Below are 26,077 nucleotides of genomic sequence, written 5' to 3' on the forward strand. Positions count from 1 at the left end.
TCTGTCTCTTTCCAGGTCTGTCTTTGTCTGTCTCTTTCCCCGTCTGTCTCTGTCTGTCTCTTTCACCATCTGTCTCTGTCTGTCTCTTTCACCGTCTGTCTCTGTCAGTCTCTTTCACTGTTGGTCTCTGTCTGAGTCTTTCCCTATCTCTCTCTATCTCTCTGGCTCTTTCCCTGTCTGTATCTCTGTCTTTTTTCCTGTCTGTATCTCTGTCTGTGTCTCTGTCTGTCTCTCTCTATCAGTCTCCCCACCAGCATCTTATTACCTCACATATAAGCTTCTTATACTATGAATGTGTGACGCCCTGGGCAAGCCAGGGGTCACAGGTCACAACACCACCACACCCCACACTCCAGGTAGGCACATCACAGCTAAACTACAAATCCTTGTTGCCTTCCTCCAGAGGCTGATGATTCACACCAGGGGGTGGGCCAGGCAGTTGGCTCCGCCCACCGAGGAGGTCACAGCTCTGGAGGCGGGAGAAACCAGGCAGTTGAGCCCAGGGAGGGCAAGAGAAAGGAGAAAGCTCAGGGAGGAGCAAGTGTGAGGAGCTAAAGTGAGAGAGTAAACGAGTAGTGAAAGTAGAAAAGTGGAAAAGGAGAAAAGCAAGTGAGGTGACAAGAAGGAAGGAAAGCCTGAAGGGTCCAGCTTTGTGTAGGGCCAGATCAGCAAGGTCAGCGATGGCGGTGACTGTCTGGAGGGGGACCGTTTGGAAGTTCCTGGAAGGACCCCGTTGGCTGTGTGCCCGGTGGTCTGGAGCAGTGTTCCGAAGGACAGTCAGCACCAGGGCAGGGGCCTCTCGGACCCCGGCAAGGCTAGGAGTCGCCAAATTTGCCGAATCCGTCAGTGAAGGGGACGTAGATCCCCCAACAACCAAGTCCCGATTGAAGGCAACAGCTCAACCATTACAGGGGAGACACCGCCACCGCCAGGGCACCAGTTTCCCCAGGGCCAGCGCCTGCGGGCAAAGTGTGGAGCTCCTCCGGCCCAGATTGTAGTCGGGGAGCGGGTAACCGGTGGGAATCCATCGCTACCACAAGTCAACCAACAGGTGCAAGGAAGAGGGACATCACCGTCACCTACCGGGAGTGCAGGTGCAGCCGTCCGTGGGACCGTACTACCAGCCGTTTGGTTTACCGTAAAACTGTGTCCACGTCTCAGGCTGAGTGAGTACCACAGTGCCGCAAGGCACAGCGCTGCCCCCGCGTCCCTGCGCCCACCAGGCCCTGCACCTTCCACACCATCACCGGGCCCCGGGATCACCAATCCCTGCCCACGGAGGGGCAACACAACACCTGGCTGCTCCGCATCACCATCCCCGGGATCCCCGTATTGAGCAGCGGTGGTGAAATCACCACAACCGTGGGTGGCGTCACGGACAATAATCATCCCCTCACCCAACAAACCCCTTTCACTCACGGGCGAGGAGTGCCGCTCGAGGAACCCCCAGGATCCGGCCTACAGCTCGGGCCACCACTGAGCAGCGGCCGCCGGACCCGAGCAGAAGGGGGTGAGCGTAGTGTGCTGACACCCTCCTCCCCGCCCGCGACAAATGTCTTTTGTACCTATAGCAACCAATCACAGCTCCTACTAATAACCTGTAGTTCCAGGCTCTATTTACTTTAATGGAGGCATGTTTTTTGGAGAGAAACTGTAAAGTGCAGGATTAAATTTTCCTGTCAAAACATAGTCTACGACGTTCCCTGGGTCACATGAGGTGTCTGTGCAAAATTTCGTTATTGTAAATGCGACGGTGCGGATACACTTTTTCCCTATTATGTACATAGGGGCAAAATTTATTGGTAAATTGGAGCGCGTGGGGTTAAAATTTTGCCTCGCAACATAGCCTATGATGCTCTTGGGGTCCAGACGTGTGAGTGTGTAACATTTTGTGGCTGTAGCTGCGACGGTGCAGATGCCAATCCCGGACATACATACACACATACATATACAAACACATTCAGCTTTATATATTAGATTATTCACTAAAGCTTCGAACTTGAGACTATCCTCATTTTCAGAACATACATCTTGGCTATCCCAGACAAAAAATGAATTTGCAACTATTTAGCATATGATTAGTTATGCAGATTTTTGTGATTTCACTACATTATGAGTGTTTTGATTCTGGGGGTGGAAAAGCTTTCTCTTCTTGTATTCTACAAATTAAAACCTTTTTTCACATTCTCTAATAGCTTAGTATGTTTTTAGGTTGATTCCAAAGTGAAAGGTCACTGTTTCAAAGTCAGGCGCAGCCATGAAGAAGATTTCCCAAGAAACGAGAAACCAAATCTTTGAGCTCATGTATAGCGGTCTCTTAGCCAAGAAAATTGCCAAAATGCATCTTGTGAGTGCCATGACAGTTGTAAGAATACAAAATGAAGACTATTCAACCACTCAAAAGCCAAGAGGTGTATGTACAGGCAAAAAATCTGAGTCAACAAGTCTGCTTACCACCAGTTCTATCAATTCTGGTGCGTATGCTTTGTAATAGTGGGATTACAGATGTCTATGCAAGCAACATGTGATGCACTTTACAAAAGTCTGGAATGGTGGCCCAAAAAAAGTTTGAAGAAGCATCAACATCAATATCATCATAAGTAGCGTTGGCTCAAGTTTGCAAGAAGGTGCAAAAAGTTGACAGTAGAAAATTTGAAACAGGTGATTTGACACAACGAGATGAAATTCAGTAAACTGGGCTCAGATGAGTGCAAATGGGTCTGAAAGAAACACGGGGAAAAGGGGCTAATAGGTAGAGAAATTGGAGGAACTGTCAAGTTTGGTGGAGGATCCTGATGATATGTGGTTGTTTCATAGCCAAAGGCACTAAACACGACCAGAATAAATGGTGGTCTCAATGCTGAGATATATGTGAGTATCCTACAAGACGAGTTACTTTATATACCAGGGCACTATGGGCATGACATCATAGTGTTTCAACAGGACAATGACCCAAAGTATAAAATGAGATTGGTAAATAAATGGTTCATTCACAATGAAGTAGAGGTGCTGGATGAAACCCAACAGTCCCCAGACCTAAGTCCAATCAAATATTTGTGGGTAAAGTTGAAGAAAAAGGTGTATACATACCCAAGTGAGTCGACCAGTATGCACCAATATTGGGAATGTGTAGAAGAGACCTGGGATCAGGTTTTGGTTGAGACATGCTCAGAAAGATTCAGACAAACCAAAGCTAAATGTGGATTTAAAAATTACTAACAAAATAATAAAAATTCAAATTTCAATATTTAGGAGTAAAAGAGTAAAACTGCAGTTACATGACAAGAATCTACATAACTAATCATATGCAAAATAGTTGCACGTCAAATTTATGTGATAGCCAAGATGATTGTATATAAAATGAAGGTAGGGTTACGCTCAAAGCTGTAGTGGATGGTGAGATACGTAACTTGAAAGTCAAAAGTTCTAAACATTGTTACCCTTTTGCTAGTCGGTGAATAAGATAAATAAAAATATGTATAGAGTTTGTTTGTACTTTGTACATAATGAGTACTTACCCCGAAAATTAGAGTCTGAACAATTGTGAACACACATTAGTGCAGTTGAAGATTGTTACACTAACCCCTTTTAATATATACAGATACCGATGACAAGTTATATTTACATTGTCTTAATAGTTATTGATCTTCGGACTTCTAATAACCCATAACTATTTCAATATAAGAAACTTTGCTAATATAAAAGTACCATACAGAATACACAAGTGTGCTTAAACGAATGAACGCTGTACCCTGGCTTTCACTCTGTGGAATTGAAACTTAACTTTAATTAGACCGTTAAAACATCAGCAGGGAGGTCATATTTAATTGGCACAGAGGAGGATGTCAACCAGATCTGTCTCTTTGATTACCCCGCTCACTGAGCGCAAAACATTCTCTGATCTTTCTTCACCAATCTAGGCTTCCCCAGTAGCACATCTAGTGGTTGACACACTGTCCTTAAAGACCCAATGCAAATTCTATTTTTCTCAAATTATTTTCACTCTTTAAAACCTAAAAAATATAACAGAGAAAAGTCTTTACTTCTTTAAAATGACTGAATTACTGAAGAATGTATCTCCTAACAGCTGCTAATGTAGCATTTCCATACACTAATGTGCTTAGTGATTTGTTATAAGCTTCCCAATTTATTCTCTAAGTATCCTCCAATATTTTATGGTTGTTTTTTATTTAGAAAATATTTGAATCATATTTTATAAATGTTCCACATTCAACAGCACCAAGGTGTCATTACCTGGGAAAGAAATTAGCTTAAATTTTGCAGCTAATGTTGGATACATCATTTTGTCATCTCCTTAATGATGATCATCTGTCACTTCTAAATCTGTGGAGATAAATATGGGTTACTGTGCTCAGTGTTGAGCATAGTTTAATTAATGATAGTGTCATGAATTCTGTGGGGTATTTAAAGTATTTTAATGGTTTTCAGATTTTGTATTTGTTAAGATTACATTTTTTTCACATGTTATGCAAACCAATTGCGTGTTTTAATGTCGAGTAATGATGCATTGAAAATGTTCTTTGTCAAATATCTCAAAAATGTCAAAATCAGATTAACCATTTGCTTTTTCACATTACTACTGTTGCTGTGATTGTTCAGTGGAACAATGAAATAGATAAAATAACTCTGACAATGCAAATTTTACTGGTGCACACTTTAATTCTTGCATTTGGGTTTGGAGGGGACCTCTTTCCATATTACCACAAAAAAGTTAATTGATTGCTATGCTATTACCGCAAAAGTGTGGTTGGTAGAATAAGAGGAGTCAGTATAGTAAAGTTTCTATAACATTTGAAATTATGGCATTGAAAACTGAACTGGTGGAGGAAGGTTGAACTAGATGGACCTAGGTCTTTTTTCAACCTAAGTAACTATGTAACTAACTATGAAAAGGTAAAATAATTGAGGTTGAAATTGGCAATTGTACTCAAGCATTTCACTTTTTATTGTCTTATACAGTCATGGCTGAAAGTGTTGGCACCATTAAAATTGTTTCAGAACATAAAGTATTTTTTCCAGAAAATTATTGCAATTACTTATGTTTTTGTCTTACTTATGTTTCTTTCCTTTGTCTGTATTGAAACAACACCAAATGAAAACAAAACAGAGAAAAAAGGCAAATTGGACATAATTTTAACCAACCCCCCAAAGTATACTGGACAAAATTGTTGACATCTTTGCAAAATTGTGCATAAACATCTTTGTTTAATGGATATACTGCTTGCTCAAACTCACCTGTGGCAAGTAACAGATGTGGGCAAAATGAAAATCCCACCTGAAACCAGATAAAAAAAGAAAAAGTTTACTCGATCTTTGCATTGTGTGTTTGTGATTGTCAAACACTATGTATGGAGAATAGAAAGAGGAGAAGAGAGCCGTATGTGGACTTAAGAACAAAACAAGTCAGAGGGGATGAGAAGTTAGGGGTGTAAAATGGCTGAAGTGAGTGCTAGAGGGCTCCAAATGAAAGTTAAATGGTAGAGAGAGAAGGATAGTTATTCATTCCGTGTTTCCCAGTGTTTCTTGGAGAATCAGTCTCAGTCAGACTCATTTCCAGGCCCGCTCATTAGGTTTAATCAATATTTACTGCTTCCCCCACCCACCTTATGTGCTAGTGTCTGTGATTGGTTACAGACTGCTATACATGCCCCCCCACTCTGTGTCAGTGTGTGTGATTGGTTGCAGTCACTTTGCTGTATAGTAGCATAAAAATAAATAAATCATTTTAAAAGAATTACCTAGGTTCCTGACCAATTTTAATAGCTAGCATTGGTAAAACAGCAATGCAGGCTACAGCCTCCACCTGTAAGCTTTCCCTTGCCTGGATATCAAAATAGAGGGAAAAAAGGCTTAAGGCAGCCATTTTTGATAACCAATCATGGCCGTGTTCCTTAGTCTGACAGCCCAGCAGTCAGATTGCCATAAGCCACACTGTGGGAACCCAGATGGGACCTCTGGTTAACTGAGTGATGACACCTGCTCACAGCCAGGTCCCCCTAGACTGTTAGTGATTCCCGTATCCTACAAATAGTGGACATATTCTCCCTCTCTGCAGACTCTGGATTTAGCAGAGCTGAGAATTGTCGTGGGACTTTGCATGGATTACATCAGATCTATAAGGCTATTTTGGGGTTATTAATTAGGTGAAAGAAGGTGAGTGTGTGGCGCCCCTGACCGGGTCAGGCACCACTGAGTACTGCACCCATGCTGGGACAGTACTTCCAGGTAATCCTAATGGCCAGAATGAGGTGTGTATGCACAGACACATAGCAACCAGCTCTCCCACACCATTAGATGGGACCCTTGGGCAGTCCCTGGAGGGGTCTGGCCTTCAATTCTTGTCAAGGGGTGAAGTGGAGGGGCTGGGAGCTAAAGTGCAGAGGTTGTAAGGAAAGGAGTGGAGCGAGCCAGTCTGATAGTGGTGAGTGCGGGAGTTGCCAGGGGATAGGCGCATGGCGACTAGTCAGACCATGCGCGGTGTAGTGACAGTTGGCAGGGGAGAACGGTCACCTGGTGAGTCAGAGAGGAGTGTCCGGGGTGACTAGGCATGGACGGGGAACAGATCCCTAGAGCAGACCCTGTTTTAACGACCTGCTAAACCTGCCGGTGAGGGGAACTACAAGAACCTCACTAACTACACAGAGTCCGAGCCTCAGCAACAACGCAGGGACCCATAAGGAGACAGATCCAGAAGCCATCTCACCTGGTCCATGCTGCCGGCAAACAGTCCAAAAAGGGGAGAAAAGGCAGTAGCGACTTCTTGGATAGACCCCCATGGTACTTCAAGTCAGGGGCTTATCCGAACACAGAAGTGCTAGGAAGGCGAGATAACCTGTTACCCTCAGACTGGCCTGAAGGAGCTCCTGGTTCTTACCTGGTTAATCACAGCATCGCCCGGGTCAGCTCACAACAACAGCAGAGGTGATTAAAAATCAGTTAAATGACTTTTGGACTGAGCCTGAGTTATTCCTGACCCACTATCCTACTCACCTGAGCCCCTGGGGCCTGCCTCACTAACGGGAGGCCACACCATCTGACTGCGGACCCCATCAGCTCCAGACGCTCATAAAATCTGCAGTGGTGGTCATCCATATCCCTGACCGCAAGCCGTGAGTGGCGTCACGACACATACAAAATCTGACATACCTGTTTGCCATATTAAAAGAAGACCCTGTGGAGTCCCTGAAGCTGGATCGATGTCCCTGGGGCGACACAAGTGCATTTTGTTTCAAATAAAGGATTTTTTCAGTCTTTGTGTTTTGTTGCTTTTCACTTACAGGATTAGTAATGGAAATGTCTCATAGACGCATCCCATTACCAATCCACAACTTGATAGCAGCTGTCATTTTTTGACAAAATACAGCTATCATTAACCTCTTATACTACCTTGATTGCCAGTACATATGGATAATCGAGATGAGCCAGGTAAAGCTCCAGGATTTTCACTTTTATTGTGATCTTTCTTCTGGTTAGGGGTGTGCTGGTAGTTTTAGGCTGGGGGGACCAATATCCATGGCTCCTTCCATCATGATGATACCAACCCCCACCTGTCTGCTTTATCATGTCTGATTGTCAAAAATGGAGGAAAACCTATACCTATTTTTTAAATAATTTATTAAAATAATTTTAAAAAAGCCATAGAATTTCCTCTATTTTGATATCTAGCCACAGTAAAACTCATAGGTCTGGGCTATAGCCTGTAGCTGGTTTTTTTAACCTATGCTGCCTACCAAAATAGGGAGGGAGCCTACTTCATTTTTTTACAGTGATTTTCCTGGGCAAGAAAAGCTTTGCCAATAATTGACTTAGTTGTGATGGGACCAAAAGTGCCCCCACCAGAAAAGCTTGCTGACTGGCTGCTCTGCAGCTTTTCAACAAGCTTTGTTCAGATGACAAACTAAAACAGGAACTGGACATACAGGTAAAAGTCAGTGTTCAGGTCTGGGACCCAGACACCTAGTGTCTGGTGTAGACCCTGAACTTTACAGTTTGTGTTTGCTCATCCCTATCCATAATCTCTATTAGAAATGGGAAATTAGATTTTAACGAGAACAGGTCATCACAATTTTGCATGTTAACGTAAAGTCAAGGCATAATGGTGCTGTTATACAGATTTAATAGTTACTTTTTAGTGAAGAAAGCGTATCCTTATTGTTGTTTAATCAGCATGTGAAGTTTTGGCTTCATAAGCTTTCGGTTCATTGGGTAGGGTTTTCCGCTCTTGCGTTGGTTACTCCTGCTGCCTCTAGTGTCTGAATCTGCCTCCTTTTTTAAAGTTTGCACCTGTGTCATACTCACTGGGGTCAGCACAGATTGATCACCAAGAAATCATCAGTAAAAGGCCATTAGTGGCTGCACATGTGCAGATTTAGATCTTGGCTCAATAACAAGCAGAGATCTCAACCTACTTATGCATTGCCTCCAGTACCATTTTACTGAAGACAGGGGGGAGATCAATCTGTGCAAAGCACCTCCTCCAACATGAATACAGTGCAGTGAAATATGTTGGCTCTTTATAAGTATGGAAAGTCAATGGCTACAAATGTTAATTGACATTAAAGTCACATAGCCCAGAACAGATGCATCAAAAGCAGTGTGTGATATAAGTATTGAACACATCACCAATTAAATATATTTCTAAAGCTACTATTGACATAAATTTCTAACCAGATTCTGGTAACAACCTATCCAATCCACCCACGCAAAGGAATCAAGCCTTAGATGTCCATAAATTTAAAAATATGTAATAATCAGAAATGACAATGGGAATATGTATTGAACACGCATACATTTATTTAATACTTCATACAAAAGCCTTTGTTAATGATGGCAGCTTCAAGATGCCTCCTGTAAGGAGGTACTAGTTGCATGTATTGCTAAGGTTGCTCATTCTTGCACACAACCACTCTCCAAATTCTAAGGCTCCCGGGGCTCCTCTCTAAACTCTTAGCTTTAGTTCCTTTAACAAATTTTCTGTTGGATTTCGGTGAGGTGATTGGCTGGAGCATTCTAACAGCTTTTCTTTTCTCTCTCTGAAACCAATTGAGAGTTTCCTAGGCTGTATGTAGAATCATGGGAAAATCAAAAGAAATCAGCCAGGATCTCAGGAAGAGAATTGTGGACTTGCACAAGCATGGTTCATCCTTGGTGCAATATTCAGATACTTCAAAGTGCCTCGTTCAGCTGTTCAAACAATTATACACAAGTATAAACAAGATGGGAATGTCCAACCATTATACTGCTCAGGAAGGTGACGAGTTCTGTGCACCAAAGATGAACGTGCTTTGGTCAGACATGTGCATATCAACCGAAGAACAAATGCAAAAGAACTTGTAAAAATGATGGTGGATGCTGGTAAGATTGTGTCATTATCCACAGAGAAACAAGTCATGTATCATTTTGGGCTGCAAGGCCACTTTGCCAGGAAGAAGCCATTACTCCCAAAGAAACATAAAAACTACAGACAAATGTTTGCAAATACACACAGGATAACAGACCTTAATTGTTGGAAAAATGTCCTGTGGTCTAGGAAAACTAAAATGGAACTATTTGGCCATAATGACCATTGTTACATTTGGAGGAAAAAAAGACGAAGCATTAAAGCCTAAGAATACCATCCCAACTGTGAAACATAGGAATGCCAGCATCATGTTGTGGGGATGTTTTACTGTAGAAGGGACTGGTGCACTTCACAAAATAGATGTCATCATGATGAAAGAAGATTGTGGCAATACTGAAGCAACATCTCAACACTAGAGATGAGCGAACCTCTAGAGGCTCTAGTTCGGTTCCGTTCATCGAACGGAGGCCGCGTTCGAGTTCGGTTCGGCGAGCCGTTCGACAAACCTCTCAAGCCCCATTGAAACCAATGGGAGGCAATCACAAAAACATAAAAACACATTAAAAATGTACACATACAGTTAATAAACATTGCCATAACACTTACTTGTCCCCAAGATGCGTCCTGCACTCTGTCTCCTTTTCCTTCCGATAATTGCTGCGTCCTCCCGGTAACCAGCACTGATGATAGGACCCATCGTGACGTCAAAATAGCCATGTGACCAGTCACGTGTCTATTATCTCATTGGCTAAAGACTGGTCACATGGCTTTGACGTCATGCAAGGTCCTGTCAGTGCATCTCTCCAGTACGCGGTGATCGTTTGTGTATCTCCGTGTACCGGCGACATGCTCTGGCACACGGTCGACTCCCCGTTCTGCTTCCCCGTTCCGTTATTTACCGGCTGTCACAGCAGGTCAATAACGGAGATCACCATTGCTATAGCAATGCGCCTGTCAGCGGTGACATAACCGCTTAAAGCACGCAGCAGGAATCACGTGATCAGAGCACCATTGCTATGGTAACTCGTCTGTCAGCGGTGACGTCACCGCTTACAGCCAGCAGCACTGATCACTCATGGAGTGAAAAGACTGCACGGGAGCAGCAGCGTCTTTCTCCCATGCAGTGCTGCTGATGTAGCAGAGCTGTATGGGTTGAAAGAAAAAGAAGACATAAGACTATGGATCATGGAGGGATGCGAGGGAGTAATAAACATGGAGTCTCTAAGTGTGTTTGTGTATTTATTTCTATTAAAGTATTTTTTCTGTGTGGTGTGTTTTTTTTAACCCTTTATTGGAGATTCTTAATGGCCGGGTCAAACTTGCCTGACATTAAGAATCTCTGGCTTACTACTAGCTAGTAAAACAAAGCTAGTATTAACTCATCACTACTCAGCGAGCCACCCGGCGTCAGGGCAGCTGGAAGAGTTGGATACAGTGCCAGATGAAAGCACCATTTTCTGGGCGGCTGCAGACTGCAATTCGCAGCAGAGGCGCCCAGAAAGCTCGGGCTAACCCATGCTGCGGATCCAATCCCCAGCTGCCGAGTTGTACCTGGCTGGACACAAAAATGGGGCGAAGCTCACTTGGATTTTTTTTTTTTATTATTTCATGAAATTCATGAAATAATTAAAAAAAGGACTTCCCTATATTTTTAGTCCCAGCCGGGTATAAATAAGCAGCTGGGGGTTGGGGGCAGCCATACCTGCCTGCTGTACCTGGCTAGCATACAAAAATATGGTGAAGCTCACGTCATTTTTTTTGTAGTTTTTTGGCAAAAAAAATAAAAAATACTTCCCTGGATTTTCCATTGCCAGTGAAGGTAACACCAAGCAGTGGGGGTTAGCAGCCAGTAGCAAAAAATGCAGCGGGAGCCCATATATATTTTTTTAATTATTTATTTAAATAACTAAAAAAAAACAAAAGGACTTCCCTGTATTTTGATTGCCTGACATCACAGTGATGTAAAAATAAATCATTAAAAAAAGACGTGGCACTCCGCGGTATTTTTGATTTTCAGCGCAGATAAAGCAGACAGCTACGGGTTGCCACCCCCATCTGCCTGGCGTCAAAATACAGGGAAGCCCATTATTTTTTTTAATTTAAAAAAATAGTTAAAAAAAAATGACGTGGGGTCCCCCCATTTTTGATAGCCAGCCAGGGTAAAGCAGACGACTGTAGCCTGAAAACCACAGCTGGCAGCTTTACCGTGGTTGGTGATCCAATGCAGAGGTCACCCCAGGCTCTTTTTTTTATAAATATTTTAGAAATATTAATAATTACAAAAAAAATTAGGGTCCCCCCCAATTGGATCACCAGACAAGGTACAGCGGACAACTGTGGTCTGGTATTCTCAGGGTGGGAAGGTCCATAGTTATTGGCCCTTCACAGCCTAAAAATAGCAGGCCGCAGGTGTCCCAGAAGTGGCGCATCCACTGGATGCGCCAATCCTGGCGCTTCGCCCCAGCTCATCCCGTGCCCTGGTGCAATTCCAAACGGGGTAATAATTGGGGTTGATACTAGCTGTAAGGTCACCTGACATCAAGCCCAGCAGTTCGTGATGTCATGGCGTCTATCAGATACCCGACATCACAAACTGTCAGTACTAACAAAACAAATAGACAAAAAAAAAATGTATTTGAAAAAACACTCCCCAAAACATTCCCTCTTTCACCAATTTATTGTAGGGAAAAAAAAATAAGGGGGTGTCACGAGGACTCTGGACCATCTAGAATATGGGGAGACATGCTCTGGGAACGTATCCCCCATTTTCTAGGAGTGCAGACCCTCCATGTGAGGAGTGTGGGTGCAATGAATCTACACCCACTCTCCCCGGGTCCACAGCAGCAGATTCCATGTCATAACTGTTGCTATCAAAGCTGCAATGCCCTGCTCATGAGGTAAGGGCATGCCTAATCAGGAGAACTATTCTACATTTCCAAATATTGGTATTTGCTTATATTATTGCTATTCCACCTATTATATATTGGGGATAGGATCTTGAAGATGGAATACCCCTTTAAGTCCAGTTATCCAGCTGAATGAATACTAAACAACAGAGCTCACTATTTAGACATGTTTTCTTGTGGCGTATAACAGACTCTCATGTTTGGTAGTCGTTCAGCAGGGCAACTATAAAATCAAATACCTCCATTTGGAAATGTAGTATAGCTCTCCTGATCAACTATGTTCCTTACCTCATGATCAGGGCATTGCAGTAGCTTACAGATGCATGGTTACCACCACTCACTGTGTCTGAACACAGGAAGCTGAGCTGACAGCCGCTCTGTGCACACGGCAGCGTCTATTGTGAAGGAGGGGGCTGCGGGGGATCAACGCTGCACAGGTACCGTGGGACACCGGGGAACACCGGTGTGGTTATAGGGGGTGACCTGGCAGTACTTGGGGAGGAGTTTTCTGTCGCATGTGTCTTGGCACATGTGACAGAAATCAGAGGAGTAGGGTGAATGCGGCCGGCGCGCTGCTGTGCGCGCAGCCATCATGGAATTCCGGGAAGGGGTCAGGGGGGGCACTTTGGCGACACTGGAGGACCAGAGGGGACTGGGGAGGAGAGTTAACTCTCATCTGACATGTTTGTTCATGCCAGATGGGAGATAAATATATTTTTTTACCGGCGCTGTCATTTACTGTAACGTGATCAATCGGTATATAGTGTATACCGGTAATCATGTGAGCAGGGACCGGAAATACTGGCCTGAATCATGATCTCCAGGGTCTCAGCTACCCCCTGAAATCCCGGAGATTTTCTGACGCCGGGGGGTGTTATTCACTTATTTCTGCCTGCTGTTTATAAACGGCAGGTCAGAATAAGGCTACATTCACACGACCAATCCGTTTTTACGTTCCGCAAAAAAAGGTCCATTTTTTTCACGGGTACATCTGTGTGGCATCTGTTTCTGTTCTGTATACAGTCCGTATGTCATCCATTTGTCATCTGTGTGCCTTCCATTTTTTGCGTACTGCAAAAAAACTGACGGAGGGAAAATACATAAATTTACCCAGGATCCATAGCTTCAACCTACATGAGGCGGTCACATGTTCACTCCAGTGCCATTTTCTACTGCTTTTCACAGCGTAGAGCGCTCTGGTTATTTTCTTGTGCTTGTACACTTCATATCAGTCTTTTCTGTCATTATAATGGCAGAAAGACACATAATGTCCCACTCTCCTGCATTTTGTAATTTTGCACCCTTTGGTGCCTTTCATGTTGCACTAAGGGGTGCTTAGCATTGTATTTAGCCAAAAAAATAAATAAATTTAAAAAAAAAATGACGTGAGGTTCCCCCTATTTTTGATAGCCAGCTAGGGTAAAGCAGACAGTTGCAGCCTGCAGACCACAGCTGGCAGCTTCACCTTGGCTGGTAATCCAAAAATGAGGGCACCCCACGCTGTTATTTTAAATTAAATAATTAAAAAAAAAAAAACACGTGAGGGTCCCCCCAAAATTGGATCACCAGCAAAGGTAAAGCGGACAGCTGGGTTCTGATATTCTCAGACTAGGGAGAATTGTGACATATTGAAGTCACAATAGGCAGGCACATTAGAAAACATTATCGCCTGCTGCGGCTTGAGGTAGAGACTGATTGAACTGCAGCTGTGCGGTGATGTCACTGGGTTTACATGTGGTCAAAGCTTGAGGGTCCCATGGTACCCCACCTGTGACCGCAGGTAAACTCAACTAAGGTGAACTCATTGAACTCCGTGACCTCACCCCAAGTGAACTCATAGAGTTCAATGAGACCTGCATATCCTGGCAGAAAACCACATTTTTTTTGCCAAGATATGCAGATTTGGAGATGGAATTTATACACAAACTTCCTACACCAAACCTTCCTCTTCAGGCAAAAAACTGTATCTAAGTATCTAAGCGATTTTGATGCATTTTTTTGACAGGAGATGCAGATTTGGTGCTGAAATTTATTCACCAAATTCCTGCACCAAATCTGCATGTTTTGGCAACAAAACACATGTTAATAAAGGCTGCTTCAGTAGAAAAAAAGTCCTTAAGGTTGAGAATTGTAATTCTTTTTTACTTTTAACAAGCCAAACCCCAATGAAATTTTATTACAGTAAAATAACCTTAATTTAATACCAGAATGTATTCAAAGCACTCAGGCATATTTTGCAAAAAGAGTGATGTTTTCTGGTACTTAAGCGGGCTTTACACGCTACGATATATCTAACGAGATGTCGGCGGGGTCACGTCATAAGTGACGCTCATCCGGCATTGTTAGTGATATCGTAGCGTGTGACAGCTACGTGCGACGGTGAACAAGTAGAAATACTCACCTTCTCGTTCATTTCGCTCAGTTTCTAAAAATCTAACATCCGGTTGTTCATTGTTCCCGAGGCAGCACACATCACTCCGTGTGACACCCCGGGAATGATGAACTGCAGCTTACCTTCGGCCGCCGCCAATGCGGAAGGAAGGAGGTGAGCGGGATGTTTACGTCCAGCTCATCTCCGCCCCTCCGCTTCTATTGGCCGGCCGCTGTGTGACGTCACTGTGACGCCAAACGTTCCTCCCCCTTCAGGAAGTGGCGCCCACAGCGAGGTCGTTTGGAAGGTAAGTACGTGTGACGGAGGGTTACAGCATTGTGCGACACGGGCAACAAATTGCCCATGCTGCACAAACGATGGGGGCGGGTGCTATCGCAAATGTGATCGCACGAGAAATCGACACATGTAAAGCAGCCTTTAGGTGCATCTCAAGGTCTCTGCAGATCTGAAAACATTCTTATAAAACAGGTTTGGCAAAATCCACAAGGAGCTCCTTCATTTTTCAGATAACACCCATCTTGTTACAGAAAATATAAATTAAAATGGAAAGTCATTAAAAAAAAAACAAGTGGATTAATTTCCATAATGTTTATATTATTTCATCAGGCAGTTTAATTTCTTTTTAATATAGGATGATTAGACGATTTATCTAATTTACCCTAGAACTGAATTGGGCTACAAAAAAGTATATTTTGGAAATTTGAAAAGGACTACTAAACCTATAAACCTTCAAACATCATAAGGGAATTATTAAAAAGAAAAGTATACTAACACAAAGTAGACATTTAGCAAAGGTAAGCACTATTTTGTGCTGTGACCAACCGACTTTAAAGCAGGGAAACTCAAATCTTGAAAACATCTTTTTAAATGTTCAATATTTTGTTTATGTTTTTAAAAAACAAATTAAGAATAAAATGGCAAAAATATACCACTAACACAAAATACAATAGACTATATATTAACTGGGAAACTCGTGTTACAGTTGGGGTCCAGTTAGAGTCCAGGGGCTGTAAAAAAATCACATTAGTAAAAAACATTATGATTATACTTACCAGCCCCGTGACGTGTCCTTCAGACCCACTCAGCTGCTATCTCCCAGCCGCTTCTGCTTCTAGGTCCGATCATTAACTTCCGACGGTATTCACTACACTGCTCGTCACTTGACAGTTTTCGTCTTTTTTTGGCTGTGTTCGCAGTGACATCAGGGTTCACCTGAGTCCATGAGCCATGGACTCAATTGAACTTTGACTGTCGCTGTGCGAGTCTCGCATTAGTATCACCTGGCACGGTGCACACTCTCCTGATAGGAGCGGATTGGCGGCATGTATTTCCATGCAGCTGAGGAAGAGTCAGAAGAGTGTGCATTGTGCCGGGTGATATTGATGCGAGACTCGCAGGAGTCATACGCAAGTGGAATCATGCCCTCACTGTCAGGCTGCTTCTCACTCTGTAGAGACACTTCTCTGTACAGAGTGATGAAGCAGAGCTGACATTGTTCTCCCTGTGGACTACATTAGTCTAAGGATTTTTTTATAATAAAGATCGAGTCTCTAAATTTTCTTTGTTTTATTTCTAATAAAAACATTTTTTATATGTGTTGTGTTTTTTTTACTGATTACTAGAAATTCAAGGTGGCCATGTCTAATTTGGCATGACACCATGAATTTCGGGCTTAGTATCGGCTGAGAATACAAAGCTGGTATTAACCCTTTTATTACACAACATGCCACCACCATCAGGGCCGCTGGACGAGCCGGGTAAAGCACCTGGAAATGGCGCTACGAAACAGTGCACCATTTCCAGAGGCGGCTGTGGGCTGCGGTTTTTAGTGTGGTGGCCAAGAACGCTTTGGCCTTGCCATGCTGAGAATCCCAGACCCTACCACATGCCTGCTTTTACCTAAATGGCTATCAAAATACGGTGGGAGCCCATGAACTTTTTTTAATTATATTTTAAATAATTAAAACAAATTAATGGGCTTCCCTGTATTTTGATTGTCATGCAATTTCCTTGCATGGCAATCAAAATACAGGAAAGCCCATTTTTTAATATTTAAAAATGTATTAATTATTTAAAAATTATTTAAAAAAAAAACCAGTCAGCTGGGGGGGCAGCCCGTAGCCATTCGCTTTATCTGCGCTGATAATCAAAAAAACAGCAGAGCGCTATGTCATTTTTTTTAATTATTTATTAATTTTATAAAAAAATCGGTATCATCCAGCATGGCGCACACTCTCCTGATAGAAATGCATGCAGCCAACCTGCTCCTATAAGGAGAATGTGCACCGTGCCATGTGATACCGATGCAAGACTCGCACAGTGACAGTTAAAGTTCAATCGAGTCCATGAATAAGCCATGGACTCGGGTGAACCCTGATGTCACAGTGAACATTGCCGAAAACAGCTGAAGACTGCCAAGTGACGAGCAGTTCAGTGAATTGCACCTGAAGTTAATGATCGGACCTGGAAGCAGAAGTGGCCAAGAGATAGAGTCTGCAGGACGTGTTGCGGGACCTTGTTGTTTGTTATTAACTATATTCTTTATTTTACAGAACATCCCATAACTGTAAAGTCTAAGCTCGGGGTTCGGACACAAGTTTGCATTATCTGCAACAACGAACACGTACCTTACAAAAAGATTGGGCGAGTTTCCCGATCCCGAACATTGGGGGGGTTTAACCATCACTAGTGGTAGCCTGCTGCAGCCAATTATATGCTTCAGTAGCTAAAGCCGTTGACATTAGCAACACTTCTGAACCCAGTGATTTGTTGAAATGGCCATGTGCACAGCCCCTTTCTATTGACCAGTTGACCAGCTGATAATTGTTGTTCTTTCTTTTCACCCTTGTGACACATACTCTGCATTTTTCTTGCAACGTTATGGGTTTTTGTTTTGCAGTTTGGAGAACTTTGCTGTGTTGCTCTAGGCCTTTCTTCCACCATAACTGCATTGTCGTGTCTCTTTCCAGTTTCCACTAATTGAAAACTATACAATACCATCAGTGAAGTGTGCATAATCAACTTTTTTGAATCATACCTTCATTAAGCAAATGCTACTATATCCCTTCAGCTCTTATCAGATATTAACCATTGTAATGTGCTTATTGCAGTCTGGGCTAGTCTACCTTATGGATCACTATACAGGTCTCTATATTTGACTAACAATATATTTTTTTGCTCTTCTAAGTGTTTTCTAACTATCAACCTAGGAAAGCATCTTAAGCCTGCTTTACACGTTGCAATTTCGCATACGATATCGTATGCGATTTGCAACGCCCCCATCGCATGTGTGGCACGTTAAATTTGTTGACCATGCCGCACAAACGATTTTCCCCCGTCACACGTACTTACCAGTCCATACGACTTCGATGTGGGCGGCGCATGTCCACTTCCTGGAGTGGGAGGGACGTTGGCGTCACAGAGACGTCATGCGGCAGCCAGCCAATAGAAGCGAAGTGGCGGAGATGAGCGGGACGTAAGCAACATCCCGCCCACCTCCTTCCTTCCGCATTACCGACCGGGAGCCGCAGGACGCAGGTAAGATCTGTTCATCGTTCCCGGGGTGTCACACACTGCGATGTGTGCTACCCGGGTACGATGAACAATCTGACGTTCAATTCATGAGAAATGAACGACGTGTGTGCGATGAACGTTTTACCGTTCAATCGCAATCGCACGTAGCTGTTACACACTGCAATGTACCTTACGATGCCGGATGTGCGTCACTTACGACGTTACCCCGTTGATACATTGTAAGATACATTGCAGCATGTAAAGCGGGCTTTAGGTTTTTGTATTCAGTAGCGCATGTTGAGATATTTCTGAGAGCCAGACATTTAAATTATGAGAGGTTAGTATAAAATGTAACCAAGTAGGACAGAAAACCTGTTTAAGCAATAAGCACAGAAAATTCCACACAATTCAACTCTGAACGCTAAATCTTCAATTATACCTTAAATGTAGTCTTGCATATGTTTTTGAAAATTTAACTTGTTACCTTGCAGGAGAATAAAAGGCAGAGTTTAAGCTCGTCATTAAATATAAGGGGATAACAGGGGACCGGGGCTCCTAGACTGGACCTCAGGCTAGGGGCCCCTAGCTGTACCTTATCTCAGAGGTACTTCTAATGGTGAAGAGGTCTGGATGACCAACTTAACCCTGCTCCTGGCCAGCCATGCTGTAATACCATATCATCTGCACCCCAGGGAAGAGACGGGACATGCGTGGTTAAATCTAAACAAATAGACAAACAGGGAAACTAAAACTCTAACTCACAGCAATCACACTCAAAGGTATTAGACAATATAAAATCAGAAGGAAATAAAGAGCAAGAAGGCAATAAACAGATGACAAGATAATTGCCACAACACACCAAACACCAGTCAGTAGTTCACCAGCAACTGGATCAAAACAGCACATGGACCGGTATTGCTTAACGTATACTTGGCACAGGAATTTAGTTTCCTTCCTCTTAAAAGGCTGCAAGAAGGTGTAATAGGTTTTTCATAACATGTGATCCTAGGGGTAACCAGCAGGCTAAGAGAAAATTATCCCTGCCAGCCTGATCACTAATAAGCATGCAGCTGATTGATGCCCGAGCCTGTGTGTGCAACTCAGAAGCCCCAGAGAAACCACAGTGAGGAGTGTCAGATTTTGTAGTGTGAACAGCGCCAGATACCACCTTGACACTTGGTGAGTTTTGAGCCAAATGCCATATGACCCTCATCTTTAAAAATGCATGAGTGTGTGGGCAAAATTTGCTCTGAATTGATCAACCACTGACGTAATGTCATGTCCAATTTTGGTCTTCTGACAATTTTTGTTACTGCTTTCTTAGTGCCATGAAATGTTATTTTTTTTTCAGCTAGAAAAGTTTTTGTTTTATGGAGGGTAATCTATAGTTTTTATTTGGAACATTTTAGTGTATAAATTACATTTTGAACACTTTTAATTCCAATTTTGAAAGTCAAAATAAACAAAATTAGCTTGATACATCTTTTTTCTCTCAATTATACCTGAAGAAGGCTGAAGGATAAAACATCCAAGCCGAAACGCGTTGTATAATTAACCATATTTTAATGTACAAATAAGATATCTCCTTACTTATTTGTATATTGGTCCAGTCATATGACCGAAAATAATCCGATATGTTTCACCATTGGTAGCAGGAGCGCCGCAAAACTGGTAATTGCGGTTGGAACTTAATTCCAATTTTTAAAGTCAAAATAAACAAAATTAGCTTGATCATTGCTTTTATTTTTTTCTCCAGTATTTATTGTGTAAAAAAAGAATTTGATATTTTTTTAGTTAGCATTACCAACTACCAACCAGCATTTTGGGGTTCTTTGACTTAAATCTATTTATATTTTTGTAAAACCTTTTTTTGGGGGGCGCGAGGGTTTTTCACCTTTATTTAGCCCCACCCTGAGAATTAACCATCTGTTCAGTGCGAGATGCAATTGTGTACAGAGAGACCCCCTTTTTATTAAATTTCTTAGATTCTGCAATCTATATTAAATATTGCATTTGCCTCTAAGGGGTTAATCTCCAGAATCTTAGATAGATGTGCCTCTGGTCATTGTAACAGAGTGTAATAAACATCTGTCCAAGTAAGACTAGATGGTACTGGTCCAGAAGTTAAGCCCGACACAGCATTCCTTTTTACATCTATTGCAGTGTGTAGATCCTTGATAGTGCAATAGATGTAGAGTGGATGTCAGGAAAGGGTTAAAGAAAAAACAAAATGGGAGCACAGTGAGGAGCACCTATGAGGCAATTGATGCTAAAGGATTAAATCTGCTGCTCACCTTAACGGGTTTTGTGCCCCCGCACAACCCTAGTGTTGGGCTCATTAACGTGGAGAGATTTCTGCCATCGTTTCACAAGCTCTGCTGCTGGAAAACGATCATCCAGAATCATGTGATCACACACAGAGCTGCGTCACCACATATCCTGTGGTCTCTGTGTTGTTACACCCGGTGTCCAGCAGAGGGATTTCCAAATCAACTAAGCGATCTCCTTCCTCTAAACAGCTCCTGCCGAGCTTCCCAACAAGGGGTATGTATACAAGAAACAAAAGAAATTGGTCTGGTGGAGCACTGATAAGGAAAAGGGACCAGAGGATTTTTTTAAAAATGATGCAAACCTTTTATTAGTCATCCCTTATATGCCGCAACGCGTTTCGACAACCAGTATGTTGTCTTCCTCAGGTGATATAAGAGAACCTTACAAACATTAACCTATATCATATAAAATAAAATTTTATTATATATTATATATGTTAATGTTTGTAAAGTTCTCTTATATTACCTGAGGAAGACAACATACTGGTTGTTGAAATGCGTTGTGGCATATAAGGGACCACTAATAAAAGGTTTGGATAATTTTTTTTAAAAGTCCTTTGGTCCCTTTTCCTTATCAGCGCTCCACCACACCGACTTCTTTTGTTTCTAGGAAAGAGTTAAAAACATAGTATATGTATATAGAAACATTTTGAAGCAGCTGAGCAATAATAATGCTTTGACACCATTATAAACTCAAGGCCAAGCACACATATTTCTAGAAGTTACTGTTTTGGCAGCGCTTGTCCAACACCTGGCTGATGCATCTGGAAACTCTGCGGAAAGCTTCAAAACGAATGACAACTGGATAACAATTCTTTTTTTGTGCCAGTTTTGAAGGAATTAATAAAGTTAAGTTGTTTATGATTGTAAAGTTCAAGACACCAATGGCTTAGAAGAACAGAACACCCATCTGTGATCTAAAAGGTGATTAATAAATGGGCGAAAACAACACTGTTTATATTAAAAAGATATTTTAACATTTTAATTTAAAATTCTATTAAGTAATTTGTACAGATGAGCTGACCTGCAGAATTTCAGGGTTACCTGGTTTGGATGGACTTTAGTTAGAATTTCCATTTAGGACACAGACTTGACCATGGACCCTGCATCCCATATAAATCAATGGATATCCAAACTTATGTTCTGTATAATGGCTGTAAAACAATCATAGTAAGAACTAAGATGCTACAACAGGAAGCAAATTGGGGGCAATTGCCTTGCAAAAATATGTGGATAGGGAATAAATAAAAATAACATGTCTTGAGCTTGCTTCTGCTTTTGATAACAAGGTCAGGTAAAGTAGACAACCGCAGACCTCAACACTTAGCTATCAGCCTTATCTTGGCTGGTTATCAAAAATAGATGGGATTCTAAGCCGTGTTTTAACATTTTTGAAATAAATAATTTAAAAAAAATGGCATGGGCTTCACCTTTTTTTTGGTTACCAGACAAGGTGAAGCAGAAAGGGGACCCCCTTTTCAAACAGCACAGAGAAATTAAGATTGAAAGGGGGCTGATCTTTACCCCTCTACACTGCAGGGTGCTCTGATGGCCTGCGATAGGACCCCCATAACTGGGACAGAGGCAAGCAAATCCCATACACCCTTCCGGGCCCCGAGGCCACCAGTGGGGCTATACAGTGGAGATGATATAGAGAGTTGTCACACAGACATACCTCTAACATAGAGACACTCTCTTCTTGCCTCCTTCCCCCTCTCTAGGGGCGTACAATGTTCTAGACTCTGAGCTGTCCAGAGGGAGTAAAGAGGCCTAACCCCCACTATTTCCATTTAAACATAATACCATATGTGACTGACTTCAACATGGTCAAAATCGGCAACGCATGAGCCAGTTCTCTGCCTAGACCAGCTAAGTCCACTACCCAGGCTGATGTCGATAAGTTTCTCAAACAACACTTACATACAGCCAATGCTGAAACAGACAGCCTCCAATGCATGTCTACTAATGATGTAGAAGATATGGAAGATGACGAAAGTGACACAGAAGGTGCTGATAATAGCAAGAGTCTCCCCATCTCAAGATCTTTTATAAAATGGATTCTCAAACATGCACTAGAGCCTGTAGTAAGGGAGCTATCAGACATTAAACAAGATATTGGCCAAATAGGACATAGAGTGGAAACCTTGGAAGCTTCTCAAGCCACTTTAACCTCCACCTCCAATGCTATCATCTCTTGCCTTCGCCATCAGAAGGACAGTGTCAATCAAATACATACCATTCTGGAACACCCTTCTCTGATCATGCTTATGTTTCGGCCAGTTTCTCACTCCTGAGGCCGTATTGGCTCCACAGTACATGGAGATTGAATGAATTCATTCTCTCCTCGGAAGATAATAGGAAACACATATCTGAATGCCTCCATAATTACTTTGCGGAGAATAAGACACAAGACATCGCGGCCCCAATTTTGTGGGAAGCACACAAAGCGGTCATTAGGGGAGAATTGATTTCCATTTCCTCACACCTCAATAAGCAGAAGAAAATGTATTTGCAGACTTTGTATGAAGAGATAGCCACATTGTAAACTCAACATAAAAAATCCCTATCCCAACAGATATTGGAACAACTGACCGCGAAATGTGTGGCACTTAGAGACATACTCAAAAAACAGTCGGCTAAATTATAGCTTGGTTGGAGAAATCGCATGTTCCTCCATGGGGATAAAGCCTCTAAACTTATGATGTCCCTGATAAAAAAAAGACAGGCTCGCACTTTTATACATGTAATTAAAACCCCTCAGGGCCAACGCACACAAGACTATTCCCAAATCTCAGAAGAATTCCTACGATTTTATAAAAACTTATATCAAATTCAACCAGAAGAGACGGCAACGGAAAGGGACAAGAGGAAATGCGGCATACAAAACTATTTAGCTACACTAAATCTCCCGAAACTTTCCAAATTACAACAAGCATCCCTGGAAAAAACGTTCTCTCGCGCTGAGGTTCAGTCCATCCTGTCCAGGAGCCCCTTGGGGAAGGCACCAGGTTCAGATGGCCTTCCCATTATCTATTATAAAAAATTATTTGATATCCTGGGAGATCCCCTCCTAGCAACATGCCATGCTTTACTACTCGGCGATCCTATGCCCAAGCAAGCATTAGAGGCTCATATATCATTAATACATAAAGAAGGGAAAGATCCGGAGTGTTGTGGAAACTATAGGCCCATCTCACTTCTGAATGTGGACCTAAAGATATATGCTAGTTTAATTGCCAACCGGGTGGCGACTATCCTTCCATACCTCATCTCCCCGGAGCAATCTGGATTCGTTAGAGGTAGAGAGGGGAAGGATAATGCGCTAAGATTGATAAATTTAATGCAACGCGCCAGGACCCATAATTTGCCTCTTGTGCTGCTGGGAATGGACGCCGAGAAGGCGTTTGACAGGGTGGACTGGACTTTTTTGCAGGGAACGTTGGAGGCCTTTCATTTCCCCCCAAATGTCATACACGCAATCCTACAGATGTACACATCCCCCACGGCCAGGATTAGGATAAATAATACTCTCACCGACCCCTTTGACATAAAAAATGGTACAAGGCAGGAATGCCCCTTATCCCCCCTACTCTTTGTCTTGGTCATGGAGCCATTGATAAATTTCATCCAGCGAGACCGGGAAATCAAGGAGTTCAGCCTGCAGGGAATTCACCACAAGTCCGCCGCCTTTGCCGATGACTTGTTGGTGCTAATGTCCAGGCCGGAAAGGGGTTTCCCTGCCTTCATGAAAATATTAGAGGATTACGGCCACTGGTCTAACTTCAAAATTAATCTATCTAAATCAGAAGCACTAAGCATTAATATCGCTGGTAACGTTACCAAGTCTCTCCAAAAATCGTTTCCTTTTCGATGGCCAAACAGTCACATTACTTATCTAGGCATCAAACTAGGGAAAACTTTCAAGTCCTTGTTTGATCTCAATTACAAGCCCCTTCTCCCTAAAGTTACCGCACAAATATCCTCGTGGAAGGCTCCCTTTCTTTCGTGGATGGGCCAGAAAAACTTAATTAAAAGCATCATACTCCCAAAACTTATTTACCTTTTCCAAATGCTACCCATACCAATCCCCAAAGCATTTCTCTCCCAATGTAATTCTTTAATCTCCAACTATGTCTGGAACAAACACAAACCGAGAATCAACTTCCAAACATTGAGCCTTCCAAAAGACAAAGGGAGCATGGGACTACCCAATATATTGTTATATTACCAAGCCGCCGTTCTCTCCAGAATGGTGGGCTGGATCAGACGTCCACCGAGTAAATTATGGACGACAATAGAAGAATACCTAGCTCCTACCCCTCTACGAGCCCTGCTACTTTCCCCTCCCAGCCAGGGAGATAAAAGAACCTATACTAATGAACTAACGAGAACACTTTTACAGAACTGGAAGGAAAATAGAGAGATATTGGCCCCACCTCTCTCCCCTCTAACCCAAGTTTCAGATATTTTAGACGCCGGTGTAAACCAAGCCGTGTCCATGAAATTTACATACTTAACCAATGCAAAGGTTCCGGTGGCAGACCTTCTGGTAGATGGCTCTTTGATATCTAAACAGGAAATGTGTACGAACCCCCTCCTCTCTAAGCTTACATTTCTCCATTATATGAAACTAAAACACGTGATCCAACCATTATTACCTCATACCCATCTCGATAGACTTTTAACTACCTTTGAATCATTCTGCATGCAAACCTGGGCCCCCAGAAAAATACTTTCTAATTTATACCATACCTTGCTTACAAAAAAACTGGTGGTGAAGAGAGCATATACAGTTAGGTCCAGAAATATTTGGACAGTGACACAAGTTTTGTTATTTTAGCTGTTTACAAAAACATGTTCAGAAATACAATTCTATATATAATATGGGCTGAAAGTGATGAGACAAAGATCAACCTGTACCAGAATGATGGGAAGAAAAAAGTTTGGAGAAGAAAGGGAACGGCACATGATCCAAGGCACACCACATCCTCTGTAAAACATGGTGGAGGCAACGTGATGGCATGGGCATGCATGGCTTTCAATGGCACTGGGTCACTTGTGTTTATTGATGACATAACAGCAGACAAGAGTAGCCGGATGAATTCTGAAGTGTACCGGGATATACTTTCAGCCCAGATTCAGCCAAATGCCGTAAAGTTGATCGGACGGCGCTTCATAGTACAGATGGACAATGACCCCAAGCATACAGCCAAAGCTACCCAGGAGTTCATGAGTGCAAAAAAGTGGAACATTCTGCAATGGCCAAGTCAATCACCAGATCTTAACCCAATTGAGCATGCATTTCACTTGCTCAAATCCAGACTTAAGACGGAAAGACCCACAAACAAGCAAGACCTGAAGGCTGCGGCTGTAAAGGCCTGGCAAAGCATTAAGAAGGAGGAAACCCAGCGTTTGGTGATGTCTATGGGTTCCAGACTTAAGGCAGTGATTGCCTCCAAAGGATTCGCAACAAAATATTGAAAATAAAAATATTTTGTTTGGGTTTGGTTTATTTGTCCAATTACTTTTGACCTCCTAAAATGTGGAGTGTTTGTAAAGAAATGTGTACAATTCC

At 42.5% G+C, this 26,077-nt stretch overlaps 1 protein-coding gene across 1 annotated transcript in view; it reads left to right on the plus strand.

The window, feature by feature from the left end:
* Positions 1-26,077, plus strand: part of LOC142302376 (dynein axonemal heavy chain 3-like) — a 2,626,214-nt gene that overhangs the window by 826,943 nt on the left and 1,773,194 nt on the right. The gene's annotated exons all lie outside the window — the stretch shown is intronic.

Source organism: Anomaloglossus baeobatrachus, chromosome 4, assembly GCF_048569485.1.
Source record: "Anomaloglossus baeobatrachus isolate aAnoBae1 chromosome 4, aAnoBae1.hap1, whole genome shotgun sequence".
Taxonomy (NCBI): domain Eukaryota; kingdom Metazoa; phylum Chordata; class Amphibia; order Anura; family Aromobatidae; genus Anomaloglossus; species Anomaloglossus baeobatrachus.